The sequence below is a fragment of the Acomys minous genome (genome assembly GCF_964271855.1).
Source record: "Acomys minous genome assembly, chromosome: 3".
NCBI classification, from domain to species: domain Eukaryota; kingdom Metazoa; phylum Chordata; class Mammalia; order Rodentia; family Muridae; genus Acomys; species Acomys minous.
Window position 1 is genome coordinate 4007036 of NC_140485.1, and position 16094 is coordinate 4023129.

The 16094-nt window shown below is 45.9% G+C and overlaps 1 protein-coding gene across 5 annotated transcripts in view; it reads right to left on the reverse strand.

The window, feature by feature from the left end:
* Nucleotides 1-16094, reverse strand: part of RIN2 (Ras and Rab interactor 2) — a 233823-nt gene that overhangs the window by 51196 nt on the left and 166533 nt on the right. The window lies entirely within an intron of this gene.

A 16094-nucleotide genomic window follows, 5' to 3' on the forward strand; every position in this document is an offset into this window, starting at 1 on the left:
TCTTCCCCCTCCCCTCCTCCTTTTCCCCCTCCTCTTCCCTCTCCCCTCCCCCTCCCCCCTCCCCCTCCCCCCTCCCCCTCCCCCCTCCTCCTCCCCCTCCCACCGCCACCTTCTTCTTTTCTGAGACAGTGTCTTTCTACATTTCCCAGGCTGTCCTCAAATCCACAGAGCTCTGCCTGCCTCTGTCACCCAAGTGCCGGCACTAAAGTTGTATGCCATCATCACACTCAGCCCCTCTCTCCTTTTTTAAGACAAGGTTTCACTATGTAGCCCAGGCTGGCTCAAATTCGTAATTCTCTGACCTGCACTCCTCGTGCCCCCACCTCCCGGATTGCCTGGGTTAGGCGGCCTCCTGAGCTCTTCCTATCCCTCCCTTCCTCATCCCAGCTTACAAGGAAAGTTGCTTTGAAACAACAAAACCAGGTTTTAAATATTGTTCCGGCTTTCAGCTATAAAACAACCTCCTGTCCTCGGCTCATTGCTGCTCCCATTCCGTTTTATGGAAGGATACATTGTTCCCTCTCATGAGTGAAAATAAAGCCAATGATGACCTTTAAACTAAATTCTAACTTTGTTTCCCCTTTGTGAGAACAAGCAAGGTGGAAGGCGAGACTCATAAACGTTGACCCCCACATGCGTGCACCATGACACATGCACTCCCAATGCTCCCACACACATATGCTTGCACAGAATAAACTAAAAAACTCAAATGACAAGTCCTCAGCGCTACTCAGCACAAATGCGCATACATGTGCCTTTGAATCTGATATGTTCAAGGTCCACTATCATGGGCAGAGACTTGCTTGAGCATGCTTCTTACATACAAGCTTGCTGCTGAGCCGTGGAAATCTAGTCACTTGGAGACATTGGGAAAGTCGAAGTGAGTACATAGTGTGTGTGTGTGTGTGTGTGTGTGTGTGTGTGTGTGTCTGTGTGTCTGTGTCTGTGTCTGTGTGTATGTGTGTGTGTATACCTGGAGAGTGGGTAATCATCACAACTTACTGAACAATGTGGCTTTTATCTCCTGCTTCTCAACTCCTGACCTCTGGCCCAGCGATCCCCCCTTTCCTCCCTCAGGCCCTACAAAGGTGTGGAGCCTTCGCTTTTTGGAAGGTGACGCCTGAGGCCTGGGGTTTGAAGAAGTTGGTGGGATCTTACTAACTCTCCCTTCGTGCGGCTTCCCCTGGGGTCTCAGGGAAGTGCTGAGAGACCAGACAGAATTAAAATCCACATCTGAGGGTCCCTGAGGCAAGGCTTCAAGATACAGGCTTAAAGGCCCCGGAACACCTGCAGGGAGGGCCGACCCTGCCACATTCCCTCCCTGCCTACCAGAGATATGGTCACTAGAAGACCAGGCCAGAGGCCCCAGCCCTGCCGCACTACCGCTCTGCTCTTCTAGCCACAGTCAGTTAGCACAGGATGGAACATTCAGCTGAAACTTGAACTGAACTGGGCTCTCCCCTCAGCAAGGAGGTAAACAGAAAAGATCAAAAAAAGAGTTGGAGCCATGGGTGCCCTTGGCACCTTTTTGTAGCCCATCACCTTAGGACACTAGACTTTCTTATGTATCTTTACCAATAAGTGCGTGCCAAACTGGGACCCCCTGCCCCGCGCCCCCACTTTGGGAGCACTGGACCAGAAAGGGACCTGTAAAAAAAACTCAAGAACCAGAGCACAGGGTCACCTCCGGACACCACTGTGCTGACGATGGTTGCAGCCTGGCTCAATCCTCTGTGCTATTACATCGGTTTTGCCTCCTGGAGATTTTTGGGGTACTAAAAAACGGGTAGGACAGTGCCCCTGAGCGTCCTCCCCTTGCTATTTTTGAATCCCTAAGGCCGTTCCCTAGGGTTCCTAGTGGGTCTTCTGTACTTTATTTTTACTTATGTGTGTTTCAGTGCTGGGAGTAGAGCCCAGGATCTTTTGCACGCTACGAAAGTGCTACAGTGGATCTACACACCAGCCCTTGGTTCAGGGTTTTTTGTTTGTTTGTTTGGTTGATTTTTTGAGACGGGGTTTCCCTGTGTAGCCTGACTGACCTGGACTAGTGCTGTAGACCAGGTTGCCTCTGCCTCCTGAGTGCTGGGATTTGGTTCTAGATCTTAAAGGCAACACATTTATTTTGTCTTGTTTTCCTGGAGCAATTGTAGAATGCAGGCAGGTGGGCAGGGCTAATTATAACCTAGGATGCTAATCTTGTCAAGGAAGGAAAGCGGAAACAACCACCAAGCCAAGTCCATGCTCCGGGTTGCTTTCCAATAACATTCCATCTCTGAGCATAAAAAACAAAGGTTCTGCTATGAAATGCAAAGTCAAACAATATCCACTAGGAACAAAGTCAAGTCTGGCTATGTAGCCCAAGTTGACTTCAACATGCAACAGTCCAGTCCAATCATTCAACAGTGTTGAGACTGCTGGATGGGTCAGTTCCATTTTGATATCTAATAACATCCCAGTGGTTGGCTACAAAGTGACAATAAGCTGGGTTTGGTGGCACCTTTAATACCTAGAGGCAGAGGTAGGTGGACCTCTGTAAATGTAAAACAAGCATGATCTATATAGTGAGTTCTAGGCCAGCCAGGGCACATAGTGAGACTCTGTTTCAATAACAGCAAACAAGCGAATAAAAATAAAAACTGACAGTTTTCCTAACATGTGGCAGAGTAATTAAGATAGCAAGTGGAAGCTCAGGCTTTACTGACTAGAACTAATTTCAGTAGTGTTGTGTGGGAATTACAGGAGGCCACCTTTTGGACTGAGCTCCGTAGAGGAATTTTATTCAGAACATGGCTGCTCTGGCAAGAGATCACATCCAAAGACCTACTAGGTCTGTGTGATCCAGCTGGAATACAAGCACACCTTTAATCCAGGAGACAGAGGCAAGCAGATCTGAGTTCAAGGCCAGCCTGGTATAGAGCAAGTTTCGGGAAAAGAAAAGCTTAGGTCCAAAGCTTGGTGGTACATGTCTGTAATCACAAACAATGAAGGTAAAGTTTGTAAAAGGAAGCAGCCATGTTTTAAGTGATGTCTAATTGAGTGGCAGAAAAAGTGACGAATCAAAAAGAGATTTGACAGAACAGGATACGCCCAGCTCTTAAGAGGAAAGGGAAGCTACTTACAGGGCAGTGCGGGGGAGGGGGAAGTTTTACAAGGAGAGTTTTACGGGGGGGGGGGGGGGAGAGAGAGAGAGAGAGAGAGAGAGAGAGAGAGAGAGAGAGAGAGAGAGAGGGAGAGAGGTTGAATGAGTGAACGAGCTAGACACAGGTGAAGACAGACAGAGCCAGACGATTAGAGCAGATTGCTGGAGTTAGGCTGAGGCTAAGCAGAGCACTTCAGAAGCCAAGAGAAAGCCAGTTTGAATAAATCAGCTGGGAGAGGAGTTTGAGTTGAACCAGCCAGCTATGAACTCAGAAAGAACAAGAGAGGGTGAGCTTATTCAGCAGTAAGTCTCAGAGGCTGAAAATATTCTAGGCCTATGGAGCTTCCAGGACTAGGCCTAGGTTAGCAGATGGAGCCTCTGCGACAGCAATTGAAACAGGCGAATAGAAGTTCCTCTTACAGACTTCCTATATACGGTTATAAGAGAATGAGCAAAGTATCACTCAGGCCAAAATTCACATTGCCAGGGACAGGAAAGATGCTCAGCCGCAGAGAGTGCAGGTTGCTCTTGTAGAGGACCTGCCTTTAGTTCCCAGCACCCACACAGTTCCTTGGAGGGGGCGGGCACAAGGCAGCCTCTTTTGGCCCCCATGGAACTAAGCACAGGCTGATGGCTCCTCTCTTGCCCTCCCTCCCCTCCTCTCCCCAAATAGCCCCATCTAGCTATGTTTCACTCTGGGCTTTTCCACATGTCTGTGCCTCAGGCCTTGAGCTTCCTTTTATCTACAATAAACGGCCTCCCCTACCATGTCATGGAGCCATCTTTCTTTTTTATTATTTTTATTTTTTCACTCACATACATACATGCATGCATGCAAAGCACACACACACACACACACACACACACACACAGACAGACAAACACACACTAAAAGTTAAAGTATTTAACTAAGTTCAATATCGCCAAAGTGAAATGAAGCCACTTATTTGACCTTCTGAGAAGTGTGAGGACGGCACGTCTGCGAAGGCCAGTTTCCTCTGGCGGGGAACCGAGGCCTTCCACCTTCCTCTGTGCACAACAAGTAGCCTGAAGGAATCTGATGCCAAAATGTCTATCATTCTGATTCCAGCCCCGCCCCATCTTACTAAGAAAAACTTTGAAAGGATTGATCTCATTTTTGCTCATCCCCACCCCCTTCCTCTATCAATTTTTTTTTCAAATCTCCTGTTCTTCTCATTGGAACAGGAACACTTTATTTTATGGAATTAAATGACCAACTCTAGAATAAAAATTAAAGCCAATTAAAATCTTTAAGCTATAGTGTTATAATAGCCTTTTACAACAGCATTTTCCAGTCATGGTGGTGATATGAAAATTTTCTTTTAAAGAAAAGTAAAAATATGTAAAATATATACAAGAGGAAAAGGAGGGGCAAAGATGATTGAAATCTGGGATATGGCATCTTTGATTAGAAAAGGAGGATATTTTTTCTGTGTTAATATCTACAAACCTTTCTCTTGGATTCGCAGAGAAAGCCACCTGGTAAGCTTTTCTGCCATGCTCATCCCTCATGGATGAGTTTAAACAACTCCTATTTCATGAATTTGTCTGGTGGGGGGTGGGGTGGAGCCCCGAGCCTTATACATGCTAACCACATGCTCTCCCACAGGGCAAAGCTTCTCTCGAATGTACATTGCTCTATCTGGGTCCCTCCAACCTGCCAACACTGAGCTCAGACCCTAGCCTCCTCCCACTCTCCTTCAGCTCAGGGCCCAAATCTCCTCACATCTCCGAGACGTGATTCCTTCACATGCTCATCTCACAGGGACCATCCTCAGACCCAGCCTGGGGCAGGCATGGCCAGGGCCTGAGTGGGGGGAGGAATGTGGATAGCCTTTGCTAATGAGCAAGAGGAGATGCTCAGGAGTGTCCAACTGAGCCTCATTCTCAGGCCCCAATGTTCAACTGTGGACTCAGGCCTTCCCTCAGTCAGACTCTGGCTACTTAGTTCTAGCCTCAGGAGACAAAAGGTTCTTGTCTGTGTGTTTACCAGGAAATGAGTGGCCAAAGCCACCACAGCTACCAAGCCTTTGGCCGTCTTGGAGCCTTGGGCCAGGAAGCAGCCTCATTCCTTGCAGAATAACAAATCGGAGGTCTTAGCAAATGTCTTCCTTGTTGCCCATGGACTCCTCCTACAGATAGGCTTTCTAGCCTCAGAGCATAACGCCAATGATGACATTTAGTTTACATTTGCAAGGACAAAGTAGGACACTGGTGACAATGCTCTCAAGGTTGCCAAATACAGAGTGCTTATTTCAGTGCAGGGAGAAGTTTATTCTAATGATAGGAACTTGGTGCTCACAAGAGAAACCAGAAAGTATAGAGCATTGGTGGGAGCCACCCTTCAGTTAAGGCAGGAGCCCTGCAGGAGGCTTGGAGAAACACCAGGGACCAAAGGGGCTTTAGCATTTATCCTGTGAGCTCTCATTTACCTGAAATCTACTACCCGTCCCTGGCACATATGAATGCCTGAATGAAGGGTGCAGGCTTCTTGCTTCAAGAGGTTAGTGTCCAGGCTCTCTTAGGAATTGAGGGTATTGTTTCCCTAATTTCTTTCTCAGCCTCTTTATATAGAAGGGCTACTGATTTTTTTGTTTGTTTGTTTTTTGCATTAATTTTGTATCCAGCAACTTTGCTGAAAGGGAGCATCAGCTGCAAGAGTTCTCTGGTAGAATATTTGGGGTCACTTATGTATGCTGTTATATCATCTGTGAATAGCAGTATTTTGACTTCTTCCTTTCCAGTTTGTGTCCCCTTGATCCCCTTTAGTTGTCTTATTGCTCCAGCTAGAACTTCAAGTACTATACTAAAAAGATACAGAGAGAGTGGGCAGCCTTGTCTTGGCCCTGATTTTAGTGAGATTGCTTTAAGTTTCTCTCCATTTAATTTGATGTTAGATATAGGCTTGCTGATTATTGTCTTTATTGTGTTTAGCTATGTGCCTTGTATCCCTGATCTCTCAAAGAATTTTAACATGAAGGGGTCTTGGATTTTATCAAAGGCTTTTCAGCATCTAATAAAATGACTGAGTGTCTTTTTTTCCTTCAGTTCCTTTATATGGTGGATGACATTGATGGATTTTCATATATTGAGCCACCCCTGCATCCCCGCTTGGGGTGCCTGCTTGGTCATGGTGGATGATGTTTTTGATATGTTCTTGGATTCAATTTTCAAGTATTTTGTTGAGTGCTTTTACACCAATGCTCATAAAGGAAATTGGTCTGAAATTCTCTTTCTCTTTTGGGTCTTTATGTGATATAGACATCAGGGTGACTACGGCCTCATGGAATGAGTTTGGCAGTGTTTTTTCTGTCTCTATTTTGTGGAATAGTTTGAGGAGTATCAGTATTAGCTCTTCTTTGAAAGTCTGGTAGAATTGGCACCGCCCAACTACAAAACTTTTGACCTAAAATTTGTCCTGCCTGTAAGATGTGCAGGGACAAAGATGGGGCAAAGATTGTTGGAATGCCCAACCAAAGACTGACCCTGCCTGAGACCCATCCCATGGGAGAGAACCAATCCCTGACACTATTAATTACTCTGCTATGCTTGCAGACAGGAGCCTAGCGTAACTCCTCTGAGAGGCCTCACCCAGCAGAGGATGGAAACAAATGTAGAGACCCACAGCCAAACATTAGACAGAGCTTGGGGAGTCACATTGAAGAGTTGGGGGAACAACTGAGGGAGATAGAGGGGTCTAAGACTCCATAAGACCTACAGAGTCAACTAACCTCGTCTCATGGGCTCACAGACACTGAACCACCAACCAAAGAGCATGCATGGATTGGCCCTAGGCCCCTTGCACATGTACAGCAAAGGTGCAGCTTTGTCTTCATGTGGGTCCCTCAACAACTGGAGTTGGGGTCCCCTCTGAGTCGAATGCCTGCTTTAGGATCCCATTCCCCTAACTGGGTAGCCTTGTCTGGCCTCAGTGGGAAGGATGCTCCTGGTCCCGCAGCAACTTAGTGTTCCAGGGCATGCTGGGATCCTTGGGAGACCACCCTTTCTCTGAGGAGAAGGAGAGGGGAGAATGGGGGGAGGAGTGTGTGCGGGGGCACTTGGAGGAGAAGAGGGGGGCTGCAATCAGGGTATAAAGTGAATAAATAAATAAATTAATGGAGAAAAGAATTAAGGGTCAGACAAGAGGGTGGAGGCTTGTGTATATATCATGATTTTGTTAGTGTGGTACATCCCTGAGCATGTAGCAAAATACTTGGCAGTGGCCAATCAGACACCACATTTAGTGGGGGATGAACCCCAGGCTTTATAGAGCATGGGGGGGGGTGGTGACAGGTGGTAGACTGAGGATCAACAGTTTTCGGAAATGTAGGCTCCTTATGAAGAAAACAAATAAAGATTTTCCCCATACAGGGGAAAATGCATCTGATAAAAATATTACTGGCACAAATAACAATTCCTCACATATATGCCAAACAAAACTTCCCAGAAACCTTCAGTTTCAGAAACACCTGCCGGCGGTTGCTATTTGATGATTGCTTAACACCTTCAGGCAAGTCTACAATTCCTGACTCTAAAGGCTAACTTAAATCCTTCTTTGTAACCCTAAGGTCTGGAGTTGAAAGGAGGCCCAGATCCATCCCGATGACACAAGGCCCTAGTGCGCAAGTTCTGCTTATAGCACAAAGGTTGGCAGATGACCCGAGGGACCTTCTTCCCACTGGCCAAGACAGGAAGGGTGATGGCCGGGAACTGGGGGAACCATGTTCTTGTAGAGTCTCTGCATCTTTAGCTGGGTTGAGAGGGATAACTGAGCCATTCAACTTAATTCCTTATTCAAGGTGAAAATGATAAAACAAAACAAAAACAAAAAACCCAAACAACAACAACAACACCTAACCAACCAACCAAGTCCAGTTTTCGGATTTGTTTTGTTCACTTTGTAGTGCTGGGGTTAAAGCCAGAGCCTTGTGCATGCTAGGCAGGTGCACTACAAGCCCTAGGTTGTTGCACTTTGTGACTTCTGACGTTCGCCAGCATCCGACATGTTGATGTTTTAATTCCCCAAGGACCTTGTCTCTTTTCAAACTCCTAAAAGGAAAACGAAACCTTACTGTATTTTGGGTTATGGATTTGATTTCCTTGTGGCTGAGGGCTATGGCTTCTTTTGGGAGGAAGCCACAACTTCCTGAAAGTGATTTCTAATGATATGCAGTAAGAGGATTTTTACAAGTGGAACACACACACACACACACACACACACACACACACACACACACACACACACACTTTTCTTTTAGGGCTTTCATTTGATTTTTAAAAAAATTCTATCTCTGGAGGCTCAGGAGGAAAAGTACTTAGAAATGGGGACTAAACCTGATGGCTGTCATCCAGGGCGGCCATTTTCACACAAGAAAGACTTGGGGGTGGGGGACAGCAGCGGGACTGGGGGTGGGGGACAGTGGTGGGCAATTCCACCCAGGAGCTTCCTTTCCAGCTTGAGACCAGATATGAGAGCTTGAGAGTCAGCCCTGGCAGAGGCTTCTGTTTGTTCTTATAAAAATAAGAAGTGGAAACAAAGAACCTGTTGTCCTGGTTGCCCTTGGAGCTGAGAGCAGGCTCGGGGAGGAGCCAGGCGGGCTCAGCTGCCCTGCTGCCCTCCAGCCTGCACTCCACAGAAAGACAGGCATTCCCGCATTGGCGGTTTCTACTACTTAAGTGCTTTCGGCTGGGGCCGACTCTAGTGCCTAGCTGGACCAATTCAACAACAGAATTCTAACTAAGTGGACAGCCAGCTCATGGCAGAGTGGAGCTAGCTATCCAGGATGCAGAGCTGCCAAATAAACTAGGGCTGGGCTAAAGCTTAGTGCTAGGCATGCATGGGGTCACAGGCTTGACCCCAGAGACCAGACAAAGAACAGAAAGTGTAAAATGCACCTAACCCTAGAGTGTTGCCAATGATGTCTAGGGCTGACAGAGGCACCAACCATGAGACAGGATGGTGCCAAAAACAGGGACTCCAAACTAGTGCTCCTGGCGCAGGCCTGTAGTCCCAGACCCTGGGGGCGCTGAGGCAGGAGGATTGCTACAGCCTATGGATCCAAGTATGGAACAGCAGCACAGAGACACTGACTGAAAACAAGCAAGTAATGACAACAAAACAAACAAACAAAAACACAAGCCCACACTACACACACAACACAACATAAACCAAACCAAACTGGAAGTGATTCCCAGGCCCCAGAATGTTAAAACAAAAATGAAAACAAAAACACCAGGTCAGATGAGTATTCATTCATGATCTACCATTTATATAGTTAGTAATACGAAACAAAAATGGAGAGATAAAACAGCAAAGAGAGAGAACAATACTTGGTTCTGCCTCAGTAGGTGATTTCATGCTTGCTTTTTATTTGGTGTTTTGTTTTCGTCTTTGTTTTTTAAAGACAGAGTCTTCTATAGGCAAGACTGATGACCAACTTACTCTGTAGCCAAGGATAACCTTGAATTTGTGATCCTCCTGCCTCCATATCCAAGTGCTAGGATTATAGGTGTGTAGAACCACACCCAGCTGTTTTCTTATTTCTTTGTTTTGAGACAGGTCTTGTTTTGTAGCACAGGAGGATCTCAAAGTCCCTATACTCAGTGCTTAAGAGCACTGATTGTTCTTCAAGAGGACCTGTGTTTATTTCCCAGTACCCACATGCAGCTCGCAGCTGTCTGTAACTCCAGGGGGATCTGACACCCTCACAAAAACATACATGCAGACAAAACACCAATACCCATAAAATAAAATAAAATAAAATAAAATAAAATAAAATAAAATAAAATAAAATAAAGAAACCATTAAAAAAGAAAGTCCCCACAGCCATGTCTCAGCATCCCTAGTGATGGGGAGACCTATGCATTACCGTGCCCAGCTTCATCACATCACTTTCATTTTCTGATGTGTGTCCTCTTCACAATATACACATCAACTGTTATGAATCAAGAAGAGAAAATTTAAATGTTCTTTGAAACATTAAGAAAGCTTTCCTCGATAGCAAGAATTGAGGTGGACGAAATGGGTCTTTGGAACAGATGTAAATACAAGCTGCTCTTACCTGTATAATTAATTCTTTAATGGAGTGATGTCAGCTATCACTTTTTCTAAAATTACCGCTGACCTGGGATTCCCCAACTCTCCACCTCCAGAATCTGGCACATTCCTATATTCATCCCATTATACGACACTCATTTGTTTACAACTCTCTCCTTTCTGTGTAGTGTAAATCTACAGGCTCCACCAGGGGAATCTTAACAAACTATATCCACTCAGTAAATACTCCGCGCAGGCTCAACACAATCTCATGCTGGCAACAGTATGAGCAAAGGCTTGGCCAGCCTTTGTCGAATTCTTCGACTTCACGTTGAGAATACTCTAAGTGATCGTCTCAGGGAATGGCTGGAGAGAAGTGATCAGGCTGGCACACTTATACTCACTACAGGCAGGACAGGAAGTGTCTTACTGCCAAACTTTTAATTCGGAAAGACTTGTTCTCTTGAGCAGAGCATGGTCGCCCAGGAGTTCCTGCTCCGCCTAACCCAGCTCCACATGGTTCCGTTTCAGCTGCTTTTCAGTCGTGACCCAACCTGAAAAGCTTCTCTTTCTGGTTTCCTTGAGAAAGAACGGGAATGGCCAAGACCCAGGAGAAATACGTGTTTACTTCTTCAAACAGACAAGGTTTAAAAGGGGACTGCAAACTTGTGAACATCAAACCCTCTTTGCAGAGAGCCTAAGGTACTGCAAGAGAAGCTTGGCGTTGTGCAGCACGCAGTTTTATGAGTCGGAAGTCACAATAGAGGAAGAAAACCACTCGTCTTTCCCCTTCTTTTTGCAATGTTGGTAATAGTACCCAGAGCTTTGCAAATGCCGGTCAACGGCTCCACCATAGAGCTGTGCCTCCCGGGTCTCAAACCAACCCTTCTTTTTTTTTTCCAACCCTTCTTTTAAAGATGAATTTGGTTCAGGTTTCTAGGACTGGCTTCTCACTGACTCTCTAGTATGCACTCCAAGTTTGGCGCAACATGACCTGTGCTTTGCACAGGTTTCCGGTGCAATAAGAGAGGAAACTATTTGTTTACTGCTGACACTGCACATGACACAGATAGTGCAAGAAGTCAAAATACTCTGACTTTTCATCCATTCGTTTGTCCTGGCTTCCTAAGGATCTCTATGTATCTCTAAAGTCTTCAGAAGAGCAGCAGAAAATTCTGAGTTTCCTTGTATTTGTCTCTTGAAGAAAAGACAGGGAAGGAATAAACCAAGGTGGCTTTGAATCCTGTATTTGAAGTTATTAAAGGTGAGGACATAAGATTTAATATATGGGCAAATTGTACTGGATACAGCAATCTTAAAGGCAGAACTACAAAAATAGCTGTACAATATTTATAGTTGTGATGCCATTAATGACCTGAGTCAAATTAGTTCAGGAAATGCTGACCAATTCTTCAGACAAATGGACAATTTGTGTGGAGGTACACCTGTAATTCCCTCAGACAGGAGGCAGCAGCAAGAAGATCAAGAGGTCAAGGTCCCAGCACTTGGGAGCAAAGGCCGGCACATCTGTGAGTTAGAGGCCAGCCTGGACGACATAGCAAGTTCTAGGCCAGCCCAGGGTATTTAGTGACATGCCCTGCCCTGCCCCCTAAAAGAGTTCAATGCCAAGTTCAACTACACAGTGAACTAGTGACCAGCCTAAGCTATATAAGACCCTATTAAAAAAAGAAAGAAAGAAAGAAAGAAAGAAAGAAAGAAAGAAAAGAAAAACAACGGAACCCAACTCTAAAGTGGATCCAGGACAACTATCTATCAATAGTGGAATGGGTAAAATGTTCTGTGTGCTCATATGATGAAATACTATCATTTTTTTCTTAAGTTGAGTAAAAAGAAGCCAGACTTTTAGAAGCATATTCTGTTATGACTTCAATTATATAAAGCTGAAAAATGAGCAAAGTGAGAATAGGTAGAACATGTGTGCGATGAATCGGGCTCAACCTCAGCGACAAAATGAAAACAAGCAGTAAATCCGTCAACCGGACGGGTCCAGCTCAGTGCCAGTCAGGACACTGCGTAGGCCTGAGACAGATGTGACAAGAGGAAAGCCTCGGGGGAGGTTGAGAAGCTGTTTTGGTTTTTGTTGTTGTTGTTGTTTGTTTGTTTGTTTGTTTTGGTCTGGATGCTGGCTGTGTGGTTTCTCTGTGAAAACTCACCTTAACCTTAACTATATTCTCATGTACTCTTGCTGAAGAATGCTAAACATTGGTGGACTATTTTGAAAGTGGTACCAGCAGGGCCAGAGTTCTTTGAGAAGGGCACAGAGCAGTGGATATGGCCACAGCTGTCTCATCAGAGAAATATTCTAATAGGATTCTCTTTTTTCTAGAACAACTGTTCTCAACTTGTGGGTCGTGACCGCTAAACAGACCATTGGAAAACACAGGCATTTACATTACGATTCATGACAGTAATAAAATTACAGTTATAAAGTAACAATGAAAATAATGTTATGGTTGGGGGTGTGTGTGGCCACCACAGCAGGAGGAACTGTATTAAAGGGTCACAGCCTTAGGCAGGCAGAGAACCACTGCCCCAAGTGGAAGACACAGTTCTCTCTTGAGATCTGGATCTTTAAAGGAAGAGAGTAGTGGTTTTGATGTCATGGACCTTTCATTGCTACCGTGAGCTAGACCAGGCCAGTGGTGGAAGGCAACTGTTGCATTCTAACAGTATTTACTAGAGTTGGCCAAGGAAGCTCCTGCATGAAGGAGGGGCAGGGTAAGAAGAGAGGAGCTGAAAGGACCACAGACATCACCCAGGCTTCCAAATCCCAGGGCACCAGTAAGGAAGGCATCATTAGGTGCAATGTCCTCAATGACCGTGTCTAGTCAGGATCCTGAGGAGTCCTGACAGTCCAGTGTGAACCAAGAGAATATTTATGTAGCTTTAACAATGTTTTCCCCTCTTCTTTGCCTGAGGACACAGGAACATGTAGACTGTGAGCTCAAAATGATGGGCCCAGGGAAGATGAGGGTAGAGCACGGGCCCATTTCAGTCCTGGAGGATGCACCCCAACATAGATACCTTTCACCCAGAGGTGGAGCAAGAGGCTGTTATGGTCCCATACTCCCCACCCTTTAGAAGGAAGGATAGTGAGAAAGGAAACTGGAAGTGCCAAGTAGAGAGGGCTGGCCATCAGGAATAACCCTGGCATCTTCCTCCTGCCTATCCAGCTTCCTTTTGCTCTTAGCCTAAAAGCAAAGGGCCCCAGGAGCCCAGACCACAGGACTGATGGGGGAAGCACAGATGGAACCAGAAAGGAGGGGGCTCAGGGCCCATTTTGTGGCCAGGAAGTCTAAGGTGGACCACACATGTTCAATTTTATCTTCTTTTCTTTCCCTTCCCACCATCCCCAGGTCTGTCTGTCTGTCTTCCAAGCCAGGCTCTCACTAAGTTATCGAAGTCATCCTTGAACTCACTATTATGGCACAGGTTGGCCTGGGACCTGCAACATTCCTGCCTTAGTCTCCCCAGTGCTAGGGTTACAGCTGCACACTATAAGCAGGTGTACACTGCTTTGTGTGTGCACTAATACGGGGGTGGGGGACATCTTATGTTGTGATGGGCCTCTGATGAACTGTTGGCCACCTACCCTCCTACAGTTATGGATATGTCATATGCCAGACACAACTCTTGGCTCCAAAATATGGTGTAACAAGCCAAACCCCTGCTTTTGTGGAATCTGGCCTTTTTAGTCTTTGGAAGTAGAACGTGATTAGGCAAATAAATAGGTACACAAGTCCCTCAGGACTGGTTCAAGGATCCCTGACGATACCTAAATCTGAGGATGCTGAAGTCTCTTATATAAAATGGTATCATATTTTCTAATAGCCTATACATACCCTCCTGTAAGTGAGGCATCTGTAAGTCAGCACTTGAGAGGCTGACATAGAAGGGTCATGGGTTGGAGGTCAATCTAGGCTGCCAGCGAGACCAGCTCAAACAAACAAACAAACAAAATCATTTCCAGATTAGTTCTAATGCCTAGCACATGGAAATAGTTATTATTTTGTATTGTTTAGGGAACAGTGGCAAGAAAACGCATTCAGCGTGGATGTAGTTTGTAAACAGAATTTTTCTGCCTGTGGTTGGTGACTCCACGGATGCAGAACCCATCAGGTTAGAGGGCTGCTTATGCCCAGCCATACAAGTTCTTTGAAGAAAAATGAGGAAGCCAAGGGAAGTGGCAGAGTGCTCAAGGGGGGAAGCACACTCCAGGCAGAAGGAACAGCAAGTACAAGGCCAGGTGTGGAGCCCCTTGGTGATAAAGCCAGTGGGGCTCGCACTGAGCAAGGAAGAGAGAAGAAATAGTGGTATAAGAGGGGCCAGGGAAGGCAGATAGATGGCCTAGGGTCTTGAAGGCCATAGTAAGAATTTAGGTTTCTGATTAGAATCTGCTGAAGAGTTTTGTACATAGTAGTGGCATGAGTTAGGGTTAGACCGACTGATTGCTGCTTAAATAACAACCACCCCCCCCCCCGAAAAAAAAAAAAAGGAAAGAGTGGTGGCCAGGACACGAGACAGAGGCCAGGTTAATGGCGCCGGGGAGAGTCTACTTTAATGGTTCATGTTGAGTGGGGATAAGAAAGACCTGGGACTGAGTGGCTTTGCAAGGGGACCCCAGGGGTTCACTTGCAGTTTCTGTAAGTTTAATGCAAACCTCTGAACTCATAAAGAGGATCAACCAAGGAATCTAAGTTGGCAATCAACATCTACATGGCATCAAAGCCACAAGGTCAGATGGCATTAACTTGAGACTCTAGAGACTTCCTTTGTAAATACGCATTGCACCTGCCAGGTCAGGTACTGGGCTAAGGCCTTTACAGCCTTTGCTTTGTGTGTTCTTCCTGGGAATGCTATGCAACTGCTCTATTTATTATTCCTGTTTTACTGATGTGGGCGTTGAGTACAGAAATCCCCCAATAGCTTAGGTAAGGTCAACTGGATAAAGAGGAGCAAAGAGATGAAAAGAAGAGGCCCAAGAGCTCTGGGTAATTCCATCATTACAGGGAGTCAGGGAACAAGGGAGCACAGGCCAGAAGCAGCAGCAACAGGGGAGGGGAGGGCATCTCAGTGGGTATGATGCCCAGACACCAAACTTCCGATCCTTTTGCCTCCACTTCCCAGATGCTACCATTATAGCACATTTGCCACTCTGACCAGCAAGTGAGGTAAAGCTATAAATGAGTAAATTCGGTGTTGGTGAACACAGCGTCCAAGGATAGTAGTCTGAACAAAAATGCTATTGTAGTGTACTTTTGCTCCTTTTTTTGTTTTGTTTTGTTTTGTTTTGTTTTGTTTGTTTGAGACAAGCTCTATATATTATGTAGCTCTGGCTGTCCCGGAACTTGCTATGTAGATCTGGTGAGCCTCGAACTCACAGAGATCACCTGCCTCGGCCTCTGCTGGAGCTAAGGGTGTGTGCCACCATGACCAGTCAGGCCTGGCACTTTTGGTCATTGTTAAATTTGGAAAGGAAGAGATGAAAAGGGTTATTGGCACTGGGAGTGTACCTCAGGAGTATAACACATACTTAGCATGCCCCACAAATAAACAAAGGGCGGCCGATGGTAGTGATGACATGACCTCCAGGTCTCCCACCTATCACCTGCTGAAGCCTGAGAGCAAGACAGACACAATGGCTGACAACTCACCACTCCCCACACCTTAACAGCCTCTGTGATGTCTACTCCGGGGAGATGTTCCCTTCACCCTGTGTCTGTCACCTGCAGAGCTTGGGGTCTGTCCCCTAGCACTGCATTTCCTGGACATGGCAGAAACCAATGCCATTAAGCTCTACTCCCCATGAGCCTGGACTCCATGTGTGCCTAAGCATAAGAGTGCAGAGGCCTCTAGGTCATCCCAGGGCAAAAGTTC